This window comes from Lissotriton helveticus, chromosome 2_1 (assembly GCF_964261635.1).
Source record: "Lissotriton helveticus chromosome 2_1, aLisHel1.1, whole genome shotgun sequence".
In the NCBI taxonomy this organism is placed as follows: domain Eukaryota; kingdom Metazoa; phylum Chordata; class Amphibia; order Caudata; family Salamandridae; genus Lissotriton; species Lissotriton helveticus.
The window spans coordinates 669,055,952-669,069,504 of NC_136059.1; the positions used below are offsets into that span (position 1 = coordinate 669,055,952).

The 13,553-nt window shown below is 43.7% G+C and overlaps 1 protein-coding gene and 1 pseudogene across 1 annotated transcript in view; both read left to right on the plus strand.

The window, feature by feature from the left end:
* Positions 1-13,553, plus strand: part of ADGRV1 (adhesion G protein-coupled receptor V1) — a 2,034,994-nt gene that overhangs the window by 699,159 nt on the left and 1,322,282 nt on the right. The gene's annotated exons all lie outside the window — the stretch shown is intronic.
* LOC144819113 (paired box protein Pax-9 pseudogene) lies at positions 6,285-7,645 on the plus strand (annotated as a pseudogene).

The window sequence follows — 13,553 nt, forward strand, 5'->3', positions numbered from 1 at the left end:
CACAAATTTGGACTTCAGCAGGTAAAGGCTTCACTAACTCGAAATCTAACAATACTGATTGAATAAAGCTTTACTCCCCCTGCTGGCCAAAAAACGAAGTGCACAGGCCCCAGTAAATACAGTTTCAACAGCTCACAGAAGCACCCTCTGATGTAGAAAATCCCTGTTGCTGGGAGGGGGGGAGGGGGGAGGCAGGGGGGCTGGCCTCACTGGCTTGTGAACACAAAATGGAGGCTGGGGGTGCACTGTTTGAGCACACAGGCCTAAGCACAGAGCAAAGGAGAAATTTGGAGGGAAAACTGATTTGTCACCAAGAAATTAGAGGGGCAAACTACAGAGGTTGGACTGCAAATCCCACAATTCAACACACTAAATGAAGGCAATCATGGGCAGGGAAAACCACACATTTAAAACACAACACAGGTGATAAAATATGCAATTACAGGCAGGCTAAAACTACAAATTTTAAACTGTAACAACCACAGGCATAGACAGTAAGCACAGAAAGTGAAAATCGTTTTTTAAACAGCTTTTTGTCTTGGGAAGAGACAGCACTAGTCTGTCTCCTTACCACTTCCTGGACTCTGCTCACTGCAATCTGGGCCACCTGTAGGCTGCAACTCACAAGATGGAGGAGAATGATTTGGGGGTGCACCCAGCAAGGCCTTAGGGGCCTGGGCTGGTGTGAGGGGAGGGCTCAGACTTGCCTGGTAGCTGAATAGCCAATGGTCTGCTGGCCTGGGGGCGGGGTTTGGGGAGCTGCTTGCTCCTGTTCAGAATCTCCTAGGAGACAGACAGGCTCAATCCACAAATTTGGACTTCAGCAGGTAAAGGCTTCACTAACTCGAAATCTAACAATACTGATTGAATAAAGCTTTACTCCCCCTGCTGGCCAAAAAACGAAGTGCACAGGCCCCAGTAAATACAGTTTCAACAGCTCACAGAAGCACCCTCTGATGTAGAAAATCCCTGTTGCTGGGAGGGGGGGAGGGGGGAGGCAGGGAGGCTGGCCTCACTGGCTTGTGAACACAAAATGGAGGCTGGGGGTGCACTGTTTGAGCACACAGGCCTAAGCACAGAGCAAAGGAGAAATTTGGAGGGAAAACTGATTTGTCACCAAGGAATTAGAGGGGCAAACTACAGAGGTTGGACTGCAAATCCCACAATTCAACACACTAAATGAAGGCAATCATGGGCAGGGAAAACCACACATTTAAAACACAACACAGGTGATAAAATATGCAATTACAGGCAGGCTAAAACTACAAATTTTAAACTGTAACAACCACAGGCATAGACAGTAAGCACAGAAAGTGAAAATCGTTTTTTAAACAGCTTTTTGTCTTGGGAAGAGACAGCACTAGTCTGTCTCCTTACCACTTCCTGGACTCTGCTCACTGCAATCTGGGCCACATGTAGGCTGCAACTCATAAGATGGAGGAGAATGATTTGGGGGTGCACCCAGCAAGGCCTTAGGGGCCTGGGCTGGTGTGAGGGGAGGGCTCAGACTTGCCTGGTAGCTGAATAGCCAATGGTCTGCTGGCCTGGGGGCGGGGTTTGGGGAGCTGCTTGCTCCTGTTCAGAATCTCCTAGGAGACAGACAGGCTCAATCCACAAATTTGGACTTCAGCAGGTAAAGGCTTCACTAACTCGAAATCTAACAATACTGATTGAATAAAGCTTTACTCCCCCTGCTGGCCAAAAAACGAAGTGCACAGGCCCCAGTAAATACAGTTTCAACAGCTCACAGAAGCACCCTCTGATGTAGAAAATCCCTGTTGCTGGGAGGGGGGGAGGGGGGAGGCAGGGGGGCTGGCCTCACTGGCTTGTGAACACAAAATGGAGGCTGGGGGTGCACTGTTTGAGCACACAGGCCTAAGCACAGAGCAAAGGAGAAATTTGGAGGGAAAACTGATTTGTCACCAAGGAATTAGAGGGGCAAACTACAGAGGTTGGACTGCAAATCCCACAATTCAACACACTAAATGAAGGCAATCATGGGCAGGGAAAACCACACATTTAAAACACAACACAGGTGATAAAATATGCAATTACAGGCAGGCTAAAACTACAAATTTTAAACTGTAACAACCACAGGCATAGACAGTAAGCACAGAAAGTGAAAATCGTTTTTTAAACAGCTTTTTGTCTTGGGAAGAGACAGCACTAGTCTGTCTCCTTACCACTTCCTGGACTCTGCTCACTGCAATCTGGGCCACCTGTAGGCTGCAACTCACAAGATGGAGGAGAATGATTTGGGGGTGCACCCAGCAAGGCCTTAGGGGCCTGGGCTGGTGTGAGGGGAGGGCTCAGACTTGCCTGGTAGCTGAATAGCCAATGGTCTGCTGGCCTGGGGGCGGGGTTTGGGGAGCTGCTTGCTCCTGTTCAGAACCTCCTAGGAGACAGACAGGCTCAATCCACAAATTTGGACTTCAGCAGGTAAAGGCTTCACTAACTCGAAATCTAACAATACTGATGCACACTGCTGCTACTCTGAAACTGTGAGCCTCATTACGAGTTTGTGCGATAATCCCTATTCGGCATCTAACAAGACATTGTAACCAAATTGTGATTCCAGGTCTGACGTTAGCCAAGAACTTTTATTTTTAATAAAAAAATATAAATATATTATTCATGCCTACTTGCAGGGACTTTTGGTCAGCCCTCTTCATCAATTAGTCGGTGGTAGTGTCATTCACATGTTGCTTCTGTCCACCAACACATACAGCATGGGGCACAAGATTTGCCCATTTCTGTCATTGGCTTAGCTAAGTTTGAGTGACACCATTTGCTGTTGCAAAATATGCTCTTAAGAAATCTTCCTCTGTGCTAGACAATTCTGTTGCAATATAGGGTTACACACTTTATGTATATGTATATATATATATATACCGTGATCAAGAACTCAGGGGAGTTCAAAACGCGTTGGTGTGTTTTTCTTTTGGAGATTTATGGAATAAATAACCTTTAACTTTGTACCATCACCGGAGTGCGACCTATTTGTTTCCCGAGAAGGAAAAGGTTTGAAATATGTATATATATATATATATATATATCCCAACGAAAAAGGTTGCCCCCGAAGGAGATGCCACACGCGGGGAAGTTGTAACAGCCTTTATTAGCAGACAGCCGTGCAGCAACGATGTGAACTCTTTCAGCAGTTATCAGAGCCCAACGCGTTTCGAATACCACTGTACTCTTGATCACGGGCCAAAGATTAGTGAAAAAAACGGCAGTTGCCGAAGGCTCATTTCAATGTTTTAAGAGTCCCTCCCCCATGGGCGGATGCCCCAGGGCATGCTGGTCTCTGTGGTTCATAAACATATTCAATCCAAGTGGTTGCCGATTTTCTTACAAATTTCTTCATTGTAATTCCCAAGTGGGTTAGGAGAAGAACACATCAATATCACATCGGTCTTTTAAAAGTCCAACTAAGCGGCCTTCTCCGCTCTTGTTTGTCTGGTGGTTACCAAACTCGAAATACGCATAACAACGGCAGGGCACCTCCGCGACCGGGCAGGCCGCTATAATCCCAACGAAAAAGGTTGCCCCCGAAGGAGATGCCACACGCGGGGAAGTTGAAACAGCCTTTATTAGCAGACAGCCATGCAGCAACGATGTGAACTCTTTCAGCAGTTATCAGAGCCCAACGCGTTTCGAATACCACTGTACTCTTGATCACGGGCCAAAGATTAGAGAAAAAAACGGCAGTTGCAGAAGGCTCATTTCAATGTTTTAAGAGTCCCTCCCCCATGGGCGGATGCCCCAGGGCATGCTGGTCTCTGTAGTTCATAAACATATTTAGGCTGTGGGGTTTTAGGTTTAAACCTATAATAACTGATAAACCCCCCCTGAAAGCTAAATAGCCCTCACCGGTGAAAACATATAAACACTGAAAAAACACCTGCACAACCACAAACTAAATGCCATTCCACGAAAGGAAAAAGAGAGTGAAAGAGGGATTTTTCTCTTCCTGAAGGTGTCAATACAATGGAACTTTGTTATACAAGCTAGCAGTAAGGAAGACTGGCTAACATTATTCTGCTTGAGTTTTGTTCTTTAGGGATGCCACTAAAATGTTGTTTCTTCTTCCTTTTACTTTTTTCAGTTTTGTGGCCTTTGGTCTAAAGTTACAGGGTTTAGTTTCATGTTTTAGGTCTAGTTTAATTATTTTATAAACTGTAGAGAATCAGAAAATATCAAACTCATATTTGATATTTTGGCTGCATTTGATTCTTTCACTGATAGGTAAAATGGCTGGTTTCATAAAAATCTTTCCTAATATGTGTCATCACATTTACCCACAGAAAATGGGTAAAAAACCTTAACACATCAGATCATAGTTTCTAGTGGGTCAGTATTGATAGTAGTTGAATTGCCAACACCTCCGGCTTTAAACATTCAATGCAAGGTATAGTGAAAAGTATATATATCACCAAGCATCTGGGATAGTGGTGAAAACATAATACCAGACTTGTGGAAAGCATTGAACTCAGTGTCACTTGTAATGCTCTGCAAAAAAGGTTCTATCCAAGTTCAACAAAGATTGGAGTGATATTGTTTGTATTTGCAGTGATTCAGCTACGTATATAAAAAAGTTGTGTGATGACCTGTCAAAATTGATACCCGAACTGAAGTGATTCCCTGTAGGAGATCCTTGCCACTTGTTAGATGGTATGCTGAAAGCATCTTTACCATCTCCAGACTTAATGAGGGATGCTATTGACTTTTTAGTCCATTCTGGTGCACTGTTTTCTTATTCACAGGAACTAAAACGCCTTAATTTATCATTTTGTGCTTAATGTGGCATCAAAGAAAGAGTCATCCCAACTGTGTCCCTTAGCTGATGGTTCTCAGCCCAAGGGGCTATGAATGCTGAGAGGGGCTTTTCACAGAATATTACATGGGAAGGAAAGAGCGAGCGCACATGACCCAAAGACTCACTGAAGAAGTATTGTATGGTGTACTACAATAAGAATAATTTGCAAAAATCTATTTGGACCTCATATACACTATAAGTACACTGTCTATATACCATGTTCCTTCAGTGCAGAAAGCAAGCATTAATAAAATCAAAACGTTCCATAAACACCGGAAAAACTCTTTTTCTGTTGTTTTTAGTGGCGCGAAAATGTGTAACCACTGATAACAACTGTTTTTTAAGATATTGAAAACACTGAAAAAACCCCACCAGAATTTACCAAAAATAGAAACTGAAAACAGGAAAGCTTAAACATATTCAATCCAAGTGGTTGCCGATTTTCTTACAAATTTCTTCATTGTAATTCCCAAGTGGGTTAGGAGAAGAACACATTACCATCACATCGGTCTTTTAAAAGTCCAACTAAGCGGCCTTCTCCGCTCTTGTTTGTCTGGTGGTTACCAAACTCGAAATCCGCATAACAACGGCAGGGCACCTCCGCGACCGGGCAGGCCGCTATAATCCCAACGAAAAAGGTTGCCCCCAAAGGAGATGCCACACGCGGGGAAGTTGTAACAGCCTTTATTAGCAGACAGCCGTGCAGCAACGATGTGAACTCTTTCAGCAGTTATCAGAGCCCAACACGTTTCGAATACCACTGTACTCTTGATCACGGGCCAAAGATTAGTGAAAAAAACGGCAGTTGCCGAAGGCTCATTTCAATCTTTTAAGAGTCCCTCCCCCATGGGCGGATGCCCCAGGGCATGCTGGTCTCTGAAGTTCATAAACATATTCAATCCAAGTGGTTGCCCATTTTCTTACAAATTTCTTCATTGTAATTCCCAAGTGGGTTAGGAGAAGAACACATTACCATCACATCGGTCTTTTAAAAGTCCAACTAAGCGGCCTTCTCCGCTCTTGTTTGTCTGGTGGTTACCAAATTTGAAATCCGCATAACAACGGCAGGGCACCTCCGCGACCGGGCAGGCCGCTATAATCCCAACGAAAAAGGTTGCCCCCGAAGGAGATGCCACACACGGGGAAGTTGTCTTAGTGGTACAACCAACCATGACGCGTTTTGGGCTATGCAGCCCTTGTTCACATATATATATACACAATACATACATTATACCTACTGCCTGTCGCCAGTAGGTAGTTATATTTTGGACCTAGTTTCCTTAGGAAAAGTGTTTTTTGACTTGCCTATAACTATGGCACCGTTTGACGAAATATCATGAAACTTCCCTCAAAAAGTGTGCCAGTAATGTTAGTTGTCCATGGAACGTTTTGGGGTGATACATCAACTGGGGACTGAGAAAGGGGGAGGGTAAAAAAAAAATTGTGTGTTCATGTGTTTATTCCCATGGAGTCTTTAGACACGCTTAAAGTCCGAACTACTAAATGGAATTACACCGAGTTTGGTAGAAAGGTAGATATTGTTACACAGATCACACTTATTGTTATTTGATGGTAATCCGCATAGTAGTTTGTGATAAATTGAAGGAAAGTCAAATTTTGGATGTCCAGAGTGGGAAGCCTTCACGAATAATGGCGAGCTCGGGCAAAGATATGCAGAGCTCAAATTGGCTGACAACACTTCAACCAGGAAGTGTTGATAGTCATCTTGGGGGGGGAGGGTATGAATACCCTAACTCCCTAGCCTGGGTCCTTGGTTCCAGAGGGACGCTGGCAGGACAAAAAAGCATTTTTTTTAAATTCACAGCGAGATTCTCGTATACTCATGAATGTAGATGTGAATTTTAATGTAACCCCCAGGAGGGCCTGGTACTGGAGACACAGGGGCCTCTCTCCAAGGGCGTATTTATGCCCTGGGTACCAACACCTCCCCGTGGCTCAAGTAAATTATAACCAAGCTCCGGGGACCACCACCTCTCTGGGTGCTAAATTAAAAAAAACAGTGGCCTTTTCCCCCAGGGGTTATAGTATCTGCCCGGGGCTACAGAAATATTAGAGTTTTCATCTTTCAGATGAAAGTATTGCACCCACACACAGGGAACTGCATTTCCAGCAGCTCCCTGTGCGTGAGAGCAATGTTGGCTCCCACAGAAGGTGGGGAGTTGGCTTGGACTGAGGGGGCCTCAACATGCACACTCGGTGCCCTGGGTGGGCTCTAGGGAACCCAGGTAGACCTAGCTCGGCATCTGACTTTGTGACATCATTCGCCAGCTGAGGGTGTCCCACAGCTTTGTCAGCAAGATCCTGGCCCACTACAATGAGACAGGCTCCATCCTACCTGGGCTATCGGTGGCAGCGAGCCCCGGGTCATAAACCCTACAGTGGTCAAGCACAAGCGCAAGTTGCAAGACCCGGCTTCTTCGCCTGGGAGATCTTGGACAAACTGCTGACATACAGGGTTTGCGACAAGTACAACGTGCTCTCAGTACGTTCCATCAGCTGATCCTGCGAAACAAGATTGATGCTTTATCCCAGCAGTGCTTACAAATGGATGGACACAGCAGGTCACACCACCATGTGCCACAGCCAGCCCTCTTCTACAACCACTTGTACTTCTACCCCAGCGCCATCACATCTCCAGCCAAGGGAGCTGGCCACCATGGCATACACTCCATGCCCAGCACCATGACAGTGCCTAGGGCCTGGGCCTCTTCACACTCTGTCACAGACATCCTGGGCATCCGGTCCATCACAGACCAAGACATGGCTGGGAAGAGGGATGGAGGGCAGGTGGCACTGGAGGTGTGAGATTGGCATGGGAGGAAAGAGAGTGCTAAGCCCATTACCTGCACGGGCAGGTCACACAAGGGCACTGCCCTGGGAGGGCAGAACACTCTGGGAGGGTTCATTATCAAGTAATGCACAGCATCTCTTGTTAAGAAATCACATAGATTCAAATGCAGATAAAAGTATGACTCCTACATACCATATTTCTCTGATGTGAGGTGTGCGATGTATGTGGCATATGTGGTGTAAGTGGTATATCTGGTGTATGTAGTATATGCGGTGTATGTGGTCTGTGTTATATCGGTTATGTTTGGTGTATGTGGTATGAGTGGTATATATGGTGTGTGTGGTGTATGTGTGGTGTATATATGGTATATGTGGTATGTGTGGTGTATGTGGTATAAATGGTACATATGGTGTATATGGTATACGTGGTGTATGTGGTATGAATGGTAAATGTGTTATTTCTGGTGTATGTGGTATGTGTAGTATATGTGGTGTATGTGGTATGTGTGCTGTGTGTGGGTCATGTGATATATGTGTCACCCGGGCCCTCGGAAATAGAAAGCTGTGGCCACTCCACGCAGTTCAAAGGTCAGAAATATGAAATGCCTTCTTACCATCTGCCAATTACTTATTTAAATTCTATTTTTTGACTATAGGCGGTGTAAACGAACCGCATTATTGTTCCGAGAAAAGGCAATATTTTAAATCAACTGCACAGGCTCACACAAAAGCCTCATTAGCACAAACCTGTATTTTTTCCTGTATTTTTTCAATTCTTCGGCCGGTGTATTATCAACCATGGAATGTAATTTCTGTCATGTGGTGATGTCAGAGTCAAGGGTGGTCCGGACAGGACCGGGAACTGCTTCCACCCAGATGGGCCTGCTACAGGTGCTAGTTGCTGGGGCTGATAATCTGTAGACAGCAGCGGTGTCTGCATCAAGTAGGCCGGGTACTACTTCGGGCTGAGTGCCCTCCATGTGAGGGTGAAAAGAAGGCTGGCGTCTGTGGGGCCCGGGGCTGAGCCGTGGGATCGGAGTGTGGACCTCATGGCTGCAGCTCACTCATGACCTGTTTTTGTGGGGATCTTATGTGAGAGGGCCAGGTAGGAGATGGACCTTCTGAGAGTTATTTGTTCATATGTATGGGCAGTAGTAGGGGGGGTTGGTCAGATTTGTGGCACAGACTGGAGAGAGCATGTTCTATTTGAGTGTCCCTTGCAGCTTTCTCCAGGCCAGGCCAGCTCCAAGATGGCTCCAAGGGTCTTGGGGTGCAGGCTAGGTCAGGTTCAAGGAGTCTTGGGGTGCAGGTTAGGACAGGGTTGAAGGAGTCTTGGGGTGCAGGCTTGTACAAGGGTTCAATTTGCCCAGGTGGAAAGCATCACAAAACTCAGCTGCAGCTTTGAATGTGAGATTTATTTTGAGTGTTCATATATAAGGTAGAAAATAACACAGTTGAGGACAGAGCAGCTTACACTGAAGTACCCATATAAAAAACATCATATCCCCACCGTGCGCAGGGAAACAGATACAATCTGAGCTGAGGTGCAGGCCGGGCCAGTAAATATATCAAATAAAGAACCTAGCCAGCAAGAACACATGCCAGAATACCCTCACAGGTGATTAGCTCTGCTCTACAAATCCTAATTGATTGATGATTGATTGATCTGCAATCCTCGTTGCAGTTGAATGCATTGCTGATTCTTGAAAGTGCAGTCTCCTCTATAGTGACTGTGATTTGTGGGTTCTTTCTTGTATTCCCCTGGAGAGAGCAGAGTCCATGGTTTTCCCTTTAAATTCCTAAGTGTAACAGATACGCAAAATCAATTAAAAGCTTTACCCGTTCGGCCTGTCCACCTTAGTAGTAGGCCAATTTCTTTCCGGCTTTCCCCATGTTGATGGACAGCTTACCAAAAGATCCTCAGAGCACCTTTCCTGCTGATTATGGTGATATATTCTCGATGCAGAGGAATATGAGGACAACTCAACCAAACAAAGAAGTACTTACTTCATATAGTTAAGATGAAGTACCCTTATTTGTTGGCGATTCACCTCTTTGTAGTCTCGTCATCTTCTCCATAGGAGGATTCATGTTATCACACATTTGTGGAAGAAGACGCTCATGGGGAAAATCACATTGCTGAAACAAACCGCACACTAGGTCACTGGAGACATTTCCTGTTGGTCCATTCCGCAGCTGTAGTGTGGAATATGCACTAGACAATTACCCAATGAGGTAGCACTTTCTAATTAACCAGTAGAAAGTACTCAAGTTGGGTAGACATTTTTGTGCAACTGAGGAATCTAGTTCGATAAACAGGCAGGTGAGGTTAAATTCTTGCCCAGTCACTCACACAGCTCCTAACACACCCATACAGCCACTCTCACATCCACTAACCGACCCACACATCCACTTGCATACCCATACAGTCACTCACACACTCACAAAACCACTCACACACCCATACATCTACTCACAAAGCTACTCACACATAACCACTCATACACCCACTCACAACCCCATACAGCAACTCACACACCCACTCACACTCCTACAAAACCACTAACACATCCACTCACACATCCATACAGGCACTCACACACTCACTTACAGACCAATACAGCCACTCATGCATCCACTTACAGACCCATACAGCTACTCGCACACCCAATCACAGACCTACATAGCCACTCACAAGCCCACTCACACACCCACATAGGTACTCACACACCCAGTCACAGACCCACACAGAAACTCACCTACCCGGTCAGGGACCCAGACAGACACTGTCACATCCACTCAAATACCCATACATCCACTCACACACTCACTATCAAAGTTTACAGGTTACAGTTGGGAAATAAAATTAAAAAACCTTTAAAATGCACTAAAAATACCAAAGGGCACAGGGATGATATAGTTAGGAAAAAACATTAAAAAACCTTAGAAATTCACTGAAAAAAGCCACGGTTACAGGGACGTTATAGTTAGGAAATAGAAATAAAAAATCTTTAAAATTCACTGAAAAACCAAAGGTTACAGGGACGTTATACTTAGGCTCAGATTTCACTTGTACAAAACAATTGAAATTCAGAAGTTATAGTTACCTGAGATAACTATAACCTATGCCCCATTAATGCAATGCTTATGACCTCATATATTACATCACTAATGACATGATCAATGACATCACAGATGATATCACTGATCACATCATCCACATACCCATGGTTTCCCCCACAGCCCTTCATCTCCCTTGGCCAATTCATTCAAATAAAGGGTGAACTTGCTGCCCCTGCACCTCCTGGGACCACTACTCCCTTGGGATAAGTACTATAATGGAGGGGGCAGTGAACCCCTCTTGTGGAGCCATGGATGGCCCTGAGGACCACCATCCCTAGGGACAAATCCTGACACCTCCCGAGTTGCCCACCCTTAGGAGGTAGCTGTTTGCTTTTGCTTGGAGGGAGCTAGCAGCTGCTTGCAGAAATATTTTTCATCTGCTTCACGCATGCAGGGAAACAGATGGAAACATTGCTCCTGGATACAGGGAGCTGCAGTTCCAGTAGCTACGTGCATGCAAAGGCAATGCCGACTTCTTCAGGAGGCAGGGAGCCCACTGAGCGCATTTCCTACGAATTTTGGAGACGCGATTTGATGCCTAGGAATATGATCACATCTCCACCAAACAAAGAAGCACTTCTGTAAAGTACAAATCATCCAAGTGTGTTTTCTCTGCATTTCCACTTTGAAAAGTTATCTGTAATCTGTGATGGAGGTACTTGCATCCTTGTTTTTTTCGACAACAATATCTCACATAGTGTCTGTGATGAGAGGGTTCTTTCTTGTCATCTGCTGCTGAGACCAGAGATCGTGTTCTAAACTTTTAAAAACTAGAAGTATATAAACTTGCCTAGAAACCCAACCCATTTGGCCCCACCCCATATGCATTAGTTGTGCGCAGAATCTTCCCCTCCATTTCTCAGGATGATGGACAGCTTACTAGAAGGCCTCCGTGCATTTCCAGATGATTTTGGAGACAGGTTCTCGATGCCTAGGAATACAATCTTCTCTCTCCACCAAACAAAGAAGCATTTACTTCTGTAAAGTAGAAGTCACCCAAGTGTGTCTTCTCTGCAGTTCTACCATATAATTAGGCTATCTGGTTTTAGGTGTAAACCTACATTAACTGATAAAAAAAAACACCGAAAAGAAAATAGCCATCACCGGTGTAAAGATATAAACAATGAAAAAACACCTTTGCAACCACAAACTAAGTGCCATTCAAAGAATGGAAAAGATGAGTGAAAGAGACATATTTTTTTTCCTGAAGGGGCCAATATAATGTAACTTTGTTATACAAGGTAGCATCAAGAAAGACTGGCTTAACATTATTCTGCATGAGTTTTGTTGTTTAGGGATGTCACTAACACATTGTCTCTTCTTCCTTCTGCTTTTTTCAGTTTTGTGGTCTTTGGTCTAAAGATACAGTGTTTATAAGCATGTTTTAGGTCTTATTTCGTCATTGTATAAACTGTAGAGAATCTGGAAATATGAAAATCATATTTGATATTTTGGCTACATTTGATTTCACTGATAGGTAAAATGCAAAAATGGCTGATTTCAGAATGATCTTTCCTTATATATACCATCACATTTACTCACAGAGAATGGGTAAAATCCTTTGATACATCAGGCCCCTTTTCTAGTGAGTCAGTATTGATTGCAAGTGAACTGCCAAACACCCCAAGATTCAATGCAAGATATAGTGACCGGTATATGTGAAAAGAATGTTCTCACCAAGCATCTTAGATAGTGGTGAAAACAGGACACCAGACGTTTGGTAAAAATGGAACGCAGTGTCACTTGGGATGCTGATTCCTACCCAGTTCAATAAAGATTGGAGTGATATTGTTTGTATTTGCAGTAATTCAGCTACGTATGTGAAACAGTTGTATGATGGTCTGTCAAAATCGGTACCTGAGCTGAAGTACTTCCCTGAAAGAGATCCTTGTCACTTGCTAGATGGTATGCTGAAAGCATCTTTACAATATTCAGAGTTAATGAAGAATGCTATTGACTTTGTAGTCCATTCTGGTGCAGTAAAAATGTATTTGGGCCTCATATACCCTGTGCATAAGCTATCTATACACATATACTATCAGTGTAGAAAGCAAGCAATAATTAACATTAAATTAAAATTCTATAAACACAGGAAAAACACTGTTTCTGTTGTTTTTAATGGCGCAAAAATGTGTAATCACTGATAACCCCTTTTTTTAAGGTATTGAAAAAACTGAAAAAACCCCACAAGAATGTACCAAAAATAAAAACTGAAAACAGGAAAGCCTACATATAATGTTATCTGGTGAAGACACTGATGGAACGATCACATTAGCAAAATTGCAGACACTCAAGGTCACTGGAAACATTTCTTTGGCATCCTTTACACAGCAGTAGTGTAGTAGATGTACTACACATTTACCCAATAAGAATAGCACTTGCTAATTAGTCAGTAGAAAGCATCCCAGTTGGTTAGAGGTGTTGTACAAAACAATGGCATCTTCTTAGATAAAAATGAAGGGCAGGATTCATTCTGGCACTATGCTCATTTCACAGAACGTAAACCTCAGCAGGCTACAGTTAGGAAATAAAATTTAAAAACATGTTGAAATTTACTGTAAAAACAAAGGTTACATGGACATTATAGTTAGGAAATAGAATTAAAAAAAACGTAGAAATTAACTCACAAAATCAAAGGTTACAGGAAAGTTATAGTTATAGTTAAGAAATAGAATTTAGAAAACTGTAGAAATTAACTGACAAACCAAAGGTTTCAGGGACGTCATAGTTAGGAAATAGTACTAAAAAGAACTTCAAAATACACTGACAAAACAAAGATTACAGTGACGTTATAGTTAGG